The sequence below is a fragment of the Electrona antarctica genome (assembly GCF_951216825.1).
Source record: "Electrona antarctica genome assembly, chromosome: 5".
NCBI classification, from domain to species: domain Eukaryota; kingdom Metazoa; phylum Chordata; class Actinopteri; order Myctophiformes; family Myctophidae; genus Electrona; species Electrona antarctica.
The window spans coordinates 33595550-33607164 of NC_136810.1; positions in this window are offsets into that span (position 1 = coordinate 33595550).

Here is an 11615-nt window from a genome sequence, read left to right on the forward strand (position 1 = left end):
CATTTTTCATATTTTGAAATATGAAAACACACAGCGCTTGTAGATCTTAAAAAAAACATGTTCACCTTGACTATGCCAGAGAAGGCTGTCATTCATTCGCCTCTCATCTCCACTTCCTGGTCTCAAAGGAAGCTGCAATCATGGTGAAATACGCTAAAGATGTGACAGATTTCATCAAGGTCAATATGTCTATTGTTGTGTGGTGTTCCAAGTGACTATAATCAATCAATTCTCTGTCCCTTCATGACCTCCCATTCACCTTTCATCTTGTAAAAATGTGGCCAATATCAGTAGTAAAGGTATTGTTGTGGTGGTTTTAATCATTGGATCAGACCCCATATGGCTAATGTTCAGACCTTCAGGTACCCAAGTAATTATTTACAATAATGTCGGCAAAATACATTTGGCATCATGCTCTTTCTCTGGCATTGGCCATTGTTGGTCTCCTTGGTAAGTGTGATCTAATTGGCCCAGATTTAGCATTTTGACTCATATTCTGACCTTTTAGTCCAGGGGTGGGCAATTATTTTTCACAAGGGGCCAAATGAGAAACAGAAAATATTGTGGAGGGCCGAGCAATTCAAGATTTCTGCATAATATAAAATGTATTTCTATAAAAAGCAGTAAATGGCATTGTTTTGACAAGCTAGTAAGAGTATGTTATTATTATTATTACCTCTGACTTCAGTAAATAAATACTTAGTAGTCCATAAACCTCCGAATGCAGAGGTTTTTTGCCTTTTTTTGGCATGAGCGGACATTTTTGAGGGAAGGTAACAGGTTGTCAATGACACGGAATTCATGGCAAGAAACAGATTGTCTGTATATGTGAATAAACAGGCTTAAAAAAAAGCAATGCAGTTTTAGTCCACACATATAAGGTAAAATTAGAAAGTATGTTTTATTTTCTAATTCCAAGTAACCTTTCAAGGGCCGGTCAGAGTCAGCCAAGTATAATTAAGTATAAAAATGCCCAGATCTGTTTTAGTCTGTTTGGTAAATGGTGCATTTATATAGCGTCTTTATCCAAGGCGCTTTGCAAGGCACCAACCAGCACATCAGGAGCAATTATGGGTTCAGTGTCTTGCTCAAGGACACTTCGACACTAACTCTGGGGGAGCCCGGGTTCAAACTGGCAACCTTACGGTTACCATCCGGCAACTCTACCCCTGAGCCACCGCCGCCCCACTGAGCTCATGCCAGTAAAATACGCGTTTTACTGTAAGAGGCGGTGATGACACGCACTGATATGATCCCTAGCTGCAGCATCACTTACTAGATGTTCAGCCAAACATGTGTGTGATGTAACATACAGTATATAAAGTATGGCTATATTATGCACATTTATGCAACTGCATGGTATATGGCAATATTCATTTCACTAAATGATGTGCTTTTGCTTGCCGGACAATCCTGTTTTCATTGAGCTGCCTCCTTGAGATGATTGTCAACATAAAGGACAGCTTATTACCATAAGGTACTAATAAGGTGAGCATCATTGCCCAACTGTGGCATATTTCAGCCCATCACTCAGTTCCTAGGTAACCACTTGCTCCACTTATTATTTTCCTGGAAAGTGCCTTGTCTTTGGTCGTCCGCCAGCTTGCCTGTCCTTAATTAGTGCTTTATTTTTCTTTTGATCATGGGTCCTGGCTGGGTAATCGTTGCCAGGCTCCTGAGCAGAGGTGGAGACCAATTACCTGTAAAGGCTTAGTGGGTCTTTCTGCCCCCCCCCCCACCTCTTTCTCTTTCTCTCTCTGGATGACTGCATGTGGCAGTTAATCAGTTTCAAGCCAACGTATCTTTTAACACACCTATGTCATTATAGGTGGGGGGGGGGGGGGGGGGGGGGGGGGCCAGAAGATGTTATTGTTTTTTAAATGGAGCATTGTTTTTAAAAATCCACCATGCCTGAGGAAGGTTGCAAGACCGAAACGTTGCACCTTTGACTCTAAATAAAAGCTCTTGAACCAGCAGGTAACAGTGTGCAGGCCTCCCTCCTTCTCCTACACGTATACTGCTTTACGCTGCTGCAAAACTGAGCCGGGTGTGCGGAAGTCCATGAAATTTAGATAAGGCGATAATAACCCACTCAACTAATCCAATTGTTTATCAACATAATTGAGCGTAAAACAATTCTCTAAACAACGATCATCCAAACAAGACACAGGGCGATGATGCTAATCCTTCCATTATGCCTGGATACAGTATATTAGACTCCGTCGTAGAAACCATCTCCATCTATGGTTGCGAACCATAGAACTTGAGAAATGGCATAAACACCAAACCGAGACTCTGCACGCAGAACTCATGCAAATCCATCCTCCACACCCAACGAAAAACAAAAACAATGCTTGGCAGGGCAGGATTAAGATGATACCCACGTCATCAAAATAAAGAAGAGGGCACGGCAGAGGCAAGGAAACAACCAGGTGCTCAGGAGACATGCAGGTATACAAAATATAAAAATAGTAATTGGGATCAATCGGGATAAAACATCTATAGAAACGAGGCGGAGATCCGGGCACTTACTTACTTATTTATGCCTATTACCCCTTCTGGGGCTTAGACCGTCGATAAAGTTCCCCAAGCATCTCGCTCCTGAGCCAACACTTCCAGCTGTCCCCAAGTGTGGCCCATATTTTTTGCATCTGCCTCCAAGTCTCTGCGCCAGGTGTTTCGTGGCCGACCTCTCTTTCTTTTCTCTTGGGGGTTCCACTTGAGGGACTGCCTTGTGGTGTTTGAGGCTGGTTTTCGGAGAGTATGGCCTATCCATCTCCAACGCCTTTTGAGGATCTCTTCCTCTGCAGGTTTTTGGTTGGTGTGTTGCCACAGCTCTTTGTTGCTGATGGTGTTTGGCCAGCGGATCTGGAGGATTCGTCGCAGACAGGTGTTGATGAATGACTGGATTTTGTTTGTGGTGTTCACTGTTGTCCTCCATGTCTCTGCATCGTAGAGTAGGACTGACTTTACGTTGCTGTTAAAGATCCTGATTTTTGTTGTGATGGCCAGGTATTTTGCACTCCAGATGTTTTTCAAATGGAGGTAAGCTACCCTGGCCTTGCCAATCCTGACTTTCACATCGGCATCTGTTCCTCCCTGCTTGTTGACAATACTGCCAAGGTAGGTGAACTCGTCAACCTCCTCCAGTGCTTCGCCTTCCAGCATGATGGGTACAGTGCTGGCAGAGTTCACTCTCAAGACTGCTTTTCCCTCTGTGTATGTTAAGTCTGAGGCGAGCGGAGTTGGTTGCAATGGTGCTGGTCTTTTCCAGCATCTGCTGTTGGGTGTGAGATAGAAGGGCCAGGTCGTCCGCGGAATCCAGGTCATCTAGCTGCGTCCACATTGTCCACTGTATGCCATTCTTTTTGTCTGCTGTGGATTGCTTCATTGCCCAATCCATAGCCAGCAGGAACAAGAATGATGATAGCAAACACCCTTTTCTCACTCCCGTCCTTACGCCAAAGGCGTTGGTGAGTTGGCCCTCATGGATCACTCTGCAAGTCATTCCCTCGTAGGTGTTCTTAATGATGTTAGTTAGCTTCTCTGGTACACCATAGTGTCTTAGAAGCTTCCAGAGGGTCTCCCTGTCCACACTATCAAAAGCCTTCTCGTAGTCAATAAAGTTCATGAATAGCGGTGAGTTCCACTCAAGTGACTGCTCCGGTATGATGCGCAAAGTGGCAATCTGGTCTATGCAAGATCTGTCTTTGCGGAAGCCAGCCTGCTGGTCTCTAAGCTGGGGATCTACCACATCCTTCATCCAGTAAGATCCTGTAGAAAACCTTTCCTGGGATGGATAGTAGTGTGATTCCCCTGTAGTTAGCACAGTTGCTCAGGTCTCCTTTCTTCGGTATTTTTATGAGATAAAAATCAGGTCTCCTTACATTCGGATGGGATGATTTCCTGTTCCCACATCTTCTTGAAGAGAGGGTGGAGCATCTCTTCCTTGGTCTCTGTGTCGGTCCTTCAGATTCCCATGTCTAGCTGCGTCTTCAGCCTCCGCTGCAAGCGCCTCTACGTAGTTAATCTTGTCAGTTTTGATGCTTTTCTTCAATGTCTTATTTGCTTCCCTGTACTGTGTTTGAGCCTTCACCTTCTCTGCTCTTGTACGGCTGTTGTTTAGAGCTGCCTTCTGTTCTTTCCTCTCCTCAACCCTCTTCAGTGTCTCCTCCTGGACCAGGGACTCTGTGCACAAACGCAAGCACAACTACCAGATAGAAAACCCAGATTACACAACTACCAGATGGAAAAAACAGATTATAAGAAAACAAAAAGAAAGCAATCTGATTTACTGGAAAGAGACAACTAAAGCAAAATGGAATGCTATTTGCTACCTAGCACTAAAAGAGAACTCAGTGAAGACATTTGCAATAGAGAAAGGCCACCACAGACAGTCCCCACTCCCAAGGGAAGACAGACTATGCACCCACCCACCCACTGAACACAAAATATGGTGGAAACACTTTTTTTGTCACTTAAAAATGTATTCATTTTTTGGAACAAAATACAACATAAAACAAAAGAAAAAGAAAAAAGAGAAAAGAAAAAACACAAACAAACAAAATAAAAAAAGTCGACATTTGCGTATCACAATTTGCACATTACATCATATAATCCTTTTCTGTTGTTCCTCATTCCCACATACAATTAATCTTTATGTTCGGTCTTAAAAATTGTCCATTTAAACCATTTGTCCTCCATTTGTTCTTCCTGCAGTCTCAAACAGTGTGTCAATTTCTCCATGAGATATATTTCTTGAATCAACTCTTCCCATTGTCCCTGTGTTGGAGGTTCCATCTGTCCCCATTTCCTTGTGATAGCTTTCTTTCCTGCTGCCAATAAAATGTTTACCAAATATCTATCCTCTCCTTCTATCTTTCCCTCCATCAAGGTTCCTAAATACAAAACATTGCACTCCATTGGTACCTCATATCCGAATATCTTTTGCATCTGATCATGTATCATTTTCCAAAAATCATCCATTTAGGACATTTCCAAAACACATGATTGAGTGATCCACATTTACATCCTCTCCAACATTGTATCTGTTTCTTTAACTGTTTACTCGTAAATTGGTAGATGAGTGGTGCATTTTCCACATATGTGTCCAATCTTTTTCTGTAATTTCTATGTTAAAGGACAACTTTAGTTTTTTTCAACCAAGGTTCATGTTTTAGGTTGTTATTAGACAAAGTAAAAGGTGAGTGTTAATTTTTTTTCATTTGCTGCTTTATTTTGTTTTAGCTATTTTTGACAGGGGGGCGGAGGCATTCGAACATGGGGCTAAATACGTCCTTTTTTACAAAATTTGATGGCAAATTCTTTATTAATATAATATAATATTTTGCGGGCTCCCATACTGTGTGTAATAGGCTCAATAACCTCCCCCTTCACATTCAGTAAATCCTGTGATCATTTGTGGCCAAATGTAATTTCCTGGGGTCTAGTAGGACTATAGTAAATAATAATAAATAAATCGCCGTAACATTTTGTAAAAAAGGACTATTTAGCCCCATGTTCGAATGCCATGTTCGCCCCCCTGTCAAAAATAGATAAAATTGCTAAAACGAAAGAAAGCAGCAAATGAAAAAATAATAACACTAATCTTTTACTTTGTCTAATAACAACCTAAAACATGAACCTTGGTTGAAAAAAACTAAAAACTAAAGTTGTCCTTTAAGTTCTGTTTCAGTTGAATGACTACTCATCAAAATTGTATATATTGCTGATATAATTCGAATCTCTTTCGGTGGAAACACTTTCTAACCACCTGCCCACTAATACCAAGACATCAGAGACACATACTTCCCACAGATCTCACGCACGCACGCACGCACGCACGCACGCACGCACGCACGCACACACACACACACACACACACACACACACACACACACACACACACACACACACACACACACACACACACACACACACACACACACACACACACACACACACACACACACACACACACACACACACACACACAGTGAGTTTGAAAACAAAAAAACAATCTTTTCCACCTGTTATCTCAGGTCTGATCATTCAGACCTTCACTCCATGAAGCCTTCTCTGAGACTCTAAACCCCCCTTGATTGTATTCTCGTGCGGTCAGGACCTAAGACACCACCTGGTTAAATCTGATTTACCCCCTCCTCCTGCTATGCCTTCGCAACGCAAATTAACACTCACTCAATTACTAGCAGAGCATGCAAGTATTGTGGTCGGCTGGACCAGAAGTGGTGTGTATGTATGGTGGGCATGGTGGGTATATTCTATAACTTATAATTGGCTGTTGATGGTGACGTAATTAAGAGATTACATACACTACCTTTTACTCACCCAACATTGAAACATATCCGTTTAAACGTAGATTGGTTACGTCACCGATATACCTTTATAACAATCCATTCGTAGTGTTCATGAGATTTAAACCAGAAGTTATAATAGGCATGCAGTATATACTACATTTCAAAGAATATTTTAAAGTTACTTAAAGTGACGAAGACCTTTAATTATCAACAGTACGGGAACAAGAGGAAGGAGCAGCAAGTAAGTTGATGTTGACGTAATTAAGATAGGTTTGCCCCTTTTTCTTTTCTTTTTACTTTTCTTCTTTAATTTTCTTTTCTGTTTGTTTATTATTTCATTTTTAATGTTTTTAGTTATCCTTTGGACGCTGATTTATATGTTGTCTAGATTTGTTTTGGCATACGACGACCCAAATCTGGGATAGAAGACATTTGATGTATGTATGCTGTATGCTGTCAAAATGTAAAAAATCAATACAAATTATAAATTACAAAAAAAGATAGGTTTCAGATTACATACACCATCATTACGTCACCATCAACAGCCAATTATAAATTATCGAATATACCTACCACGCCTACCATACATACATACTACTTTCAGTCCAGCCGACCACAGTATATACTACTTTCAAGTTACATACATAGTAAGTTCGTAGAGGTCGGCAGTACTTGCACGCTCTGCTTGCGCACTAGTAGGCCATGTATGGCCAGGCCTACTTGTGTGCAGTCTTCACCCGCACACCCGCATTCCGGGAAAAAGATCCCTATTAAGGGTGTAATTACCACTGGTGTTATTTATCTGCTGACCTGCAGGGCAGCGGGAAGATGTTTTCACTAGCAGGTGCTGAACGTTCAGTAGGGGGTGCGCGCGCGTTGGCGTGTGCCACAAAATGTGGCTTTTACTTTCCCTCTCCACACGCATGAGAAAACTGACACAGGCAATTAACCAGGATAAGGTGCTGATACTGTGATACAGCATATTTATTAAGCCTAGTAGTAACAGAAATCTGTTTTAATTAAAATTATTATTATTTTCCCCCTCCCGTCTGAGGGGGTGCTGTGCCTGGGGGGAGGGGGTGCTCCAGCCCCCCCAGCACCCCTACTTCCCTCAGCCATGGACCTGCCTGTGTGGCAAGTCCTACGTTGTTGGCATGACTAAACGTTTGCATTGCTGAGCATGCAGCACCATAAGGTGTAAAAATGTCACTTATCCAGTTGTTGCTCAATCATCCAGTTTCCTCATTTCGCAATATTGGCATAGAAAAGGTTGAAACATTGCTTTTAAAACAAAAAGAGGCTTCATGGATCTATTATCTCAGAACTTTGTCACCTATGGGCCTTAATATTGACTTTGACCTCAGACCGTTTCCATAGACCCTCTTTGGACATGTTTTAATGTTGCATCTGTTCTTTCCATTTTATAGGCAGTCCTGCCACAGCGCTTTTCTCAGCACCTTGCTACTGCACAATTGATGAGAAATAGACTAGGCTGGGGGCACGGTGGCACAGTTGGTAGTGCTGTTGCCTCACAGATAGAAGGTCCTGCAGGGTTTGATTCCCAATGGGGACGCTGTGGGAGCTATGTGGCCGTGTTCTCCCCTCCGTGTCATCAGTACCCATACCCTAGGTGGGGTTGGCGAAAGTGCCTTTCTGTTTGAGTTTGTATGTTCTCTAGGAGACTTCTCCCTGTGTCTTCTAGGGTGGGATAAAAATGTAGGTTAAAAAAAGAAATAGACTCAGCTCTGGTGTAAATGCCCTCTTTAAATGCCCTCTATTATGTTGTTTATTTGAAATTGTATTATTCACAATGCTGTATATTTAAGGCCCTGTGTATGTTCATACATACTGTATGTTTCTTTTGTGGTTCTTTTCGTTTTGCTTCTGCGTTTATTCGATTAGGCCATCTAGACATGTATTATATTGGACATTCGCATGTGATTTTATTCCTGAATGGATGTAATTCTGAGTTTTCAGCTGTGCTCCATCTCAACCCAGTAGTTGTCCACTAGCAAAAGGCTGATTGAGTGTCACTCCCCGCTGATCGGAAATGGGTGCCATCCAGGTATTTAATGTTACACATACTATTCTTCTTGCTACCCCGAAACATTTGTCTTGTCTCTGTGTCCACAATAAAATGTTTGGCATTGGCAGCTACGAGTGTGTGGCTATACATTTTTTAATATTAGTGTTTATCCCGTTGGCACCTCATAAGTTCAGATGTGCAGTGCACCTCTTGATAACTGTGAACGACAAAAAACCTGCCTGGGATAAATACAAAAATGTGCAAACACAGCAGCAAGATTTGTGATCTTTTGCGACAAAAGAAGGTTAGCCAATACAACCACCCTAAGGACTACTATCTGCACTGAGTAGAACACTAGACCTATACTGCACATGTAAACATAGCTGCTAGGTTTTTTTGGTATACTATTTAAATAGTTTTGAGAGAAAATGCTGCTATTTGTGACTGCAAAAGATTTTTTCAAAAAGCTTTATACCCATGTATATAACATGTAGCCTATATAATGACACAATGTGACATATAGCTCTGTTTACACAATGCTGTACCCCCTCCAACTGTATATCATTTCCCCATTTTCAACAGTTTATATTATATTGACACTTTCTTTGGCAACGTAAACATATGTTTTGTCATGCCAATAAAGCTCCTTTGAATAGAATAGAATAGATATTTGTGTTAGTGACACGGTATGAATCCCCCACTCGACCTACTCAACTCCGAATGGGAACAAAGGGACAAGAGAGCAGTCATTCACCAGCTAGCCAAGATCGTATGGCCATTAATGTGCCTCTGCATAGATGACAGGCCACTGCAGAGAGAGAGAAAAAAGATTAACAGCCCTAATGGCAATTAAGGGTACAGCTCTTCATTGTTGTGAGGAATCACAGGCAGAATTAGAGCAACATAACCCAAATACAGGACTGATGCCAAGAGAATGGGGCCAGGCCTCAGTTTAACACTTTCAAAAGCATTACACAACTTGAAACAAATATGACAGTCGAGTGGCCCAGAGATGACGGCAGCATAAAGATATACTGTATGCTGTCTCTGTAGAGAGAGACAGAGAGAGCGAGAGAGAATAGAACAAAAGACTACACATATCAAATGAGATCAATATTTTGGGGGTTTTTAACAAACAATACAGAGGTCAGCCTCGTCAGAATGTGCAGAAGCTAATATTGAAAAAGATCCATTTTACTGAGGCATATCAGAACTTCTGTTAGGAACAATAAGAAAGGAAACATTTTGAAATGTCTTGACCTTGGAAATGGTTTTATGCTTGGAGACTCCATTATTGAGGAATAATTGTCTGTGAAGTGGTTTATTGATTCCCCAGGCCAGGAATAGATGACTCACACCCCTTCACCAACATCTCTGACAGTGGAATTTGAACAAACATGAATAGATATGCTTTCACACTTGAGCTTATTTACTTCACTTCATACAAAGAATATAGAATATATACTCAAAAGATAAATGAGTCTGTCATGACCACCCAGTATCTGCAGTGTCCCTGACAGGCTATCTAAAGAAAAGAAACACCCGTCATCCTATTTTACCTTCTACATTTAGTCTCTTCCCATTTCATTCCTTCCTTGCACAGCACCACAAATCACTTCCCTGCAGAACAAAATGATTTGGATTTTACTGTGTAGTGTGGGGTCCCCTATGGGCCCAACTGAAGAGAGGCATCATCATGTGTCATTGCCACTGTCTCAGTGTGTGACGGGTACAATGTGCCAAGTGTTGCCAGTGGGGGAAAAGGAGAGAGCAGATGCCTGTAGTGTAGCCTACATACACAATGTGTGTATAGGTATTCTCTTTTTTTTGCCATTTTGGTCTAATAATCATGACCCCAGTCTGAAGCCTGTCTAAATGTATGTTGCTCGTGCACGTCTTAATGCTTAATGCAGAACATTGAATTGAACACGGCTTCAATTCAATGTTCTGCTTTATTGCCACTTGCCACTTTGTGCTTACAAACAAAACATCCTGAGCACACAGCAGCAATACATGAATGCAGCTGTTAACAATTTGGGAGCACTGCAGCACATTTCATTGGTTTTGTTTAATGGAATTCGAAGGTCTCCAATCTAGTTGTCTGGCTTTGTTGACCTTGGTTTAAAAAAATAAACTTTCTCCTCTCAGTTGGACATAGTGCTGGCTCTGAGATAACACAACCAACACACATCCCCACAGTTACGATAAACACACAAAGAAAACCATTATTTGTTTGGAATTGCATGTAAATATCAGCGGGGGCCATAAACTGGACTAAAGCGTGTGGTTTTCCTTTACCCACCAAGGACATTGAGCATGATACTACCACATTCTAATGCTTTTTTCACTCCTGTCAGATTGTTACAGTAGGCCTTATGCATTTGTGTACCCAACAGATGTGCAGCTTTTTACAGTGATAGAGCTGCTATTCTTTGTATGGCTGAAAGAAAAGCCTCAAAGAATCGTAGGACAGATTCGGAATGGCAGTGCCACCTGACCTTTTGTTCTCTGCAGCTAAGACTTGATTGGTGACGTGTTCCAGAACTGAGACGCACATACAGTGACGTGGGATGAGGCAGTGGGGAACACACAAATAACGACAAGGAGCAAATCAGGTCACCATGGTTACGGAATGTAATAAGGTCGGAGTGCCTCCATTATCATCGGCAAGGATTTCCATCAGTGGCCAGGTGGCGTTTGGTTCATCAATAAAAGATACTTGACATTATAGTAGACGATGGATAGGCTTGTTCAGAATGTATTCAATGTATTTCAGTTCTTATTGAGCCACATGGTACTTCAGAGGTGAGTCTTTATTAGGAGTTGTTTTCCTACAGACACATTTTATAGTGACACCAAAAGGATGAGAGAGGATAAGCTATAAATAGACTGGCTCTTCAGCGGGTGGAACAAGGGAACACATTCTTCTGAATTTAAAATAAAACTAGAAAAAGTACTCGGAGCACAGGTCTCCGCCAGGTCAGGAAGGTTATTGTGGGCGTGAGCGTTTTTCCACCGTTTTTCCGAAAAACGGGTCCAGTCTGCAAGGATCTGAAATGCGTACTGATTTGCGCGATGTTTGGACAGAATTTGTAGGAGTAATATCAAATCAAATGTTTTGCAAAATTTGGCCTCATGGTGGTGCTATAAAAGGCCAATGTTAAAAGCTTTATTGTCTCTCAATGTAGTGCGATTGTGGGGGCAAAACAGGCCACTCCTGCAAACTTTAGATGTGAATCAGGATGGAATATGAAAAATCAAACAAATCTATC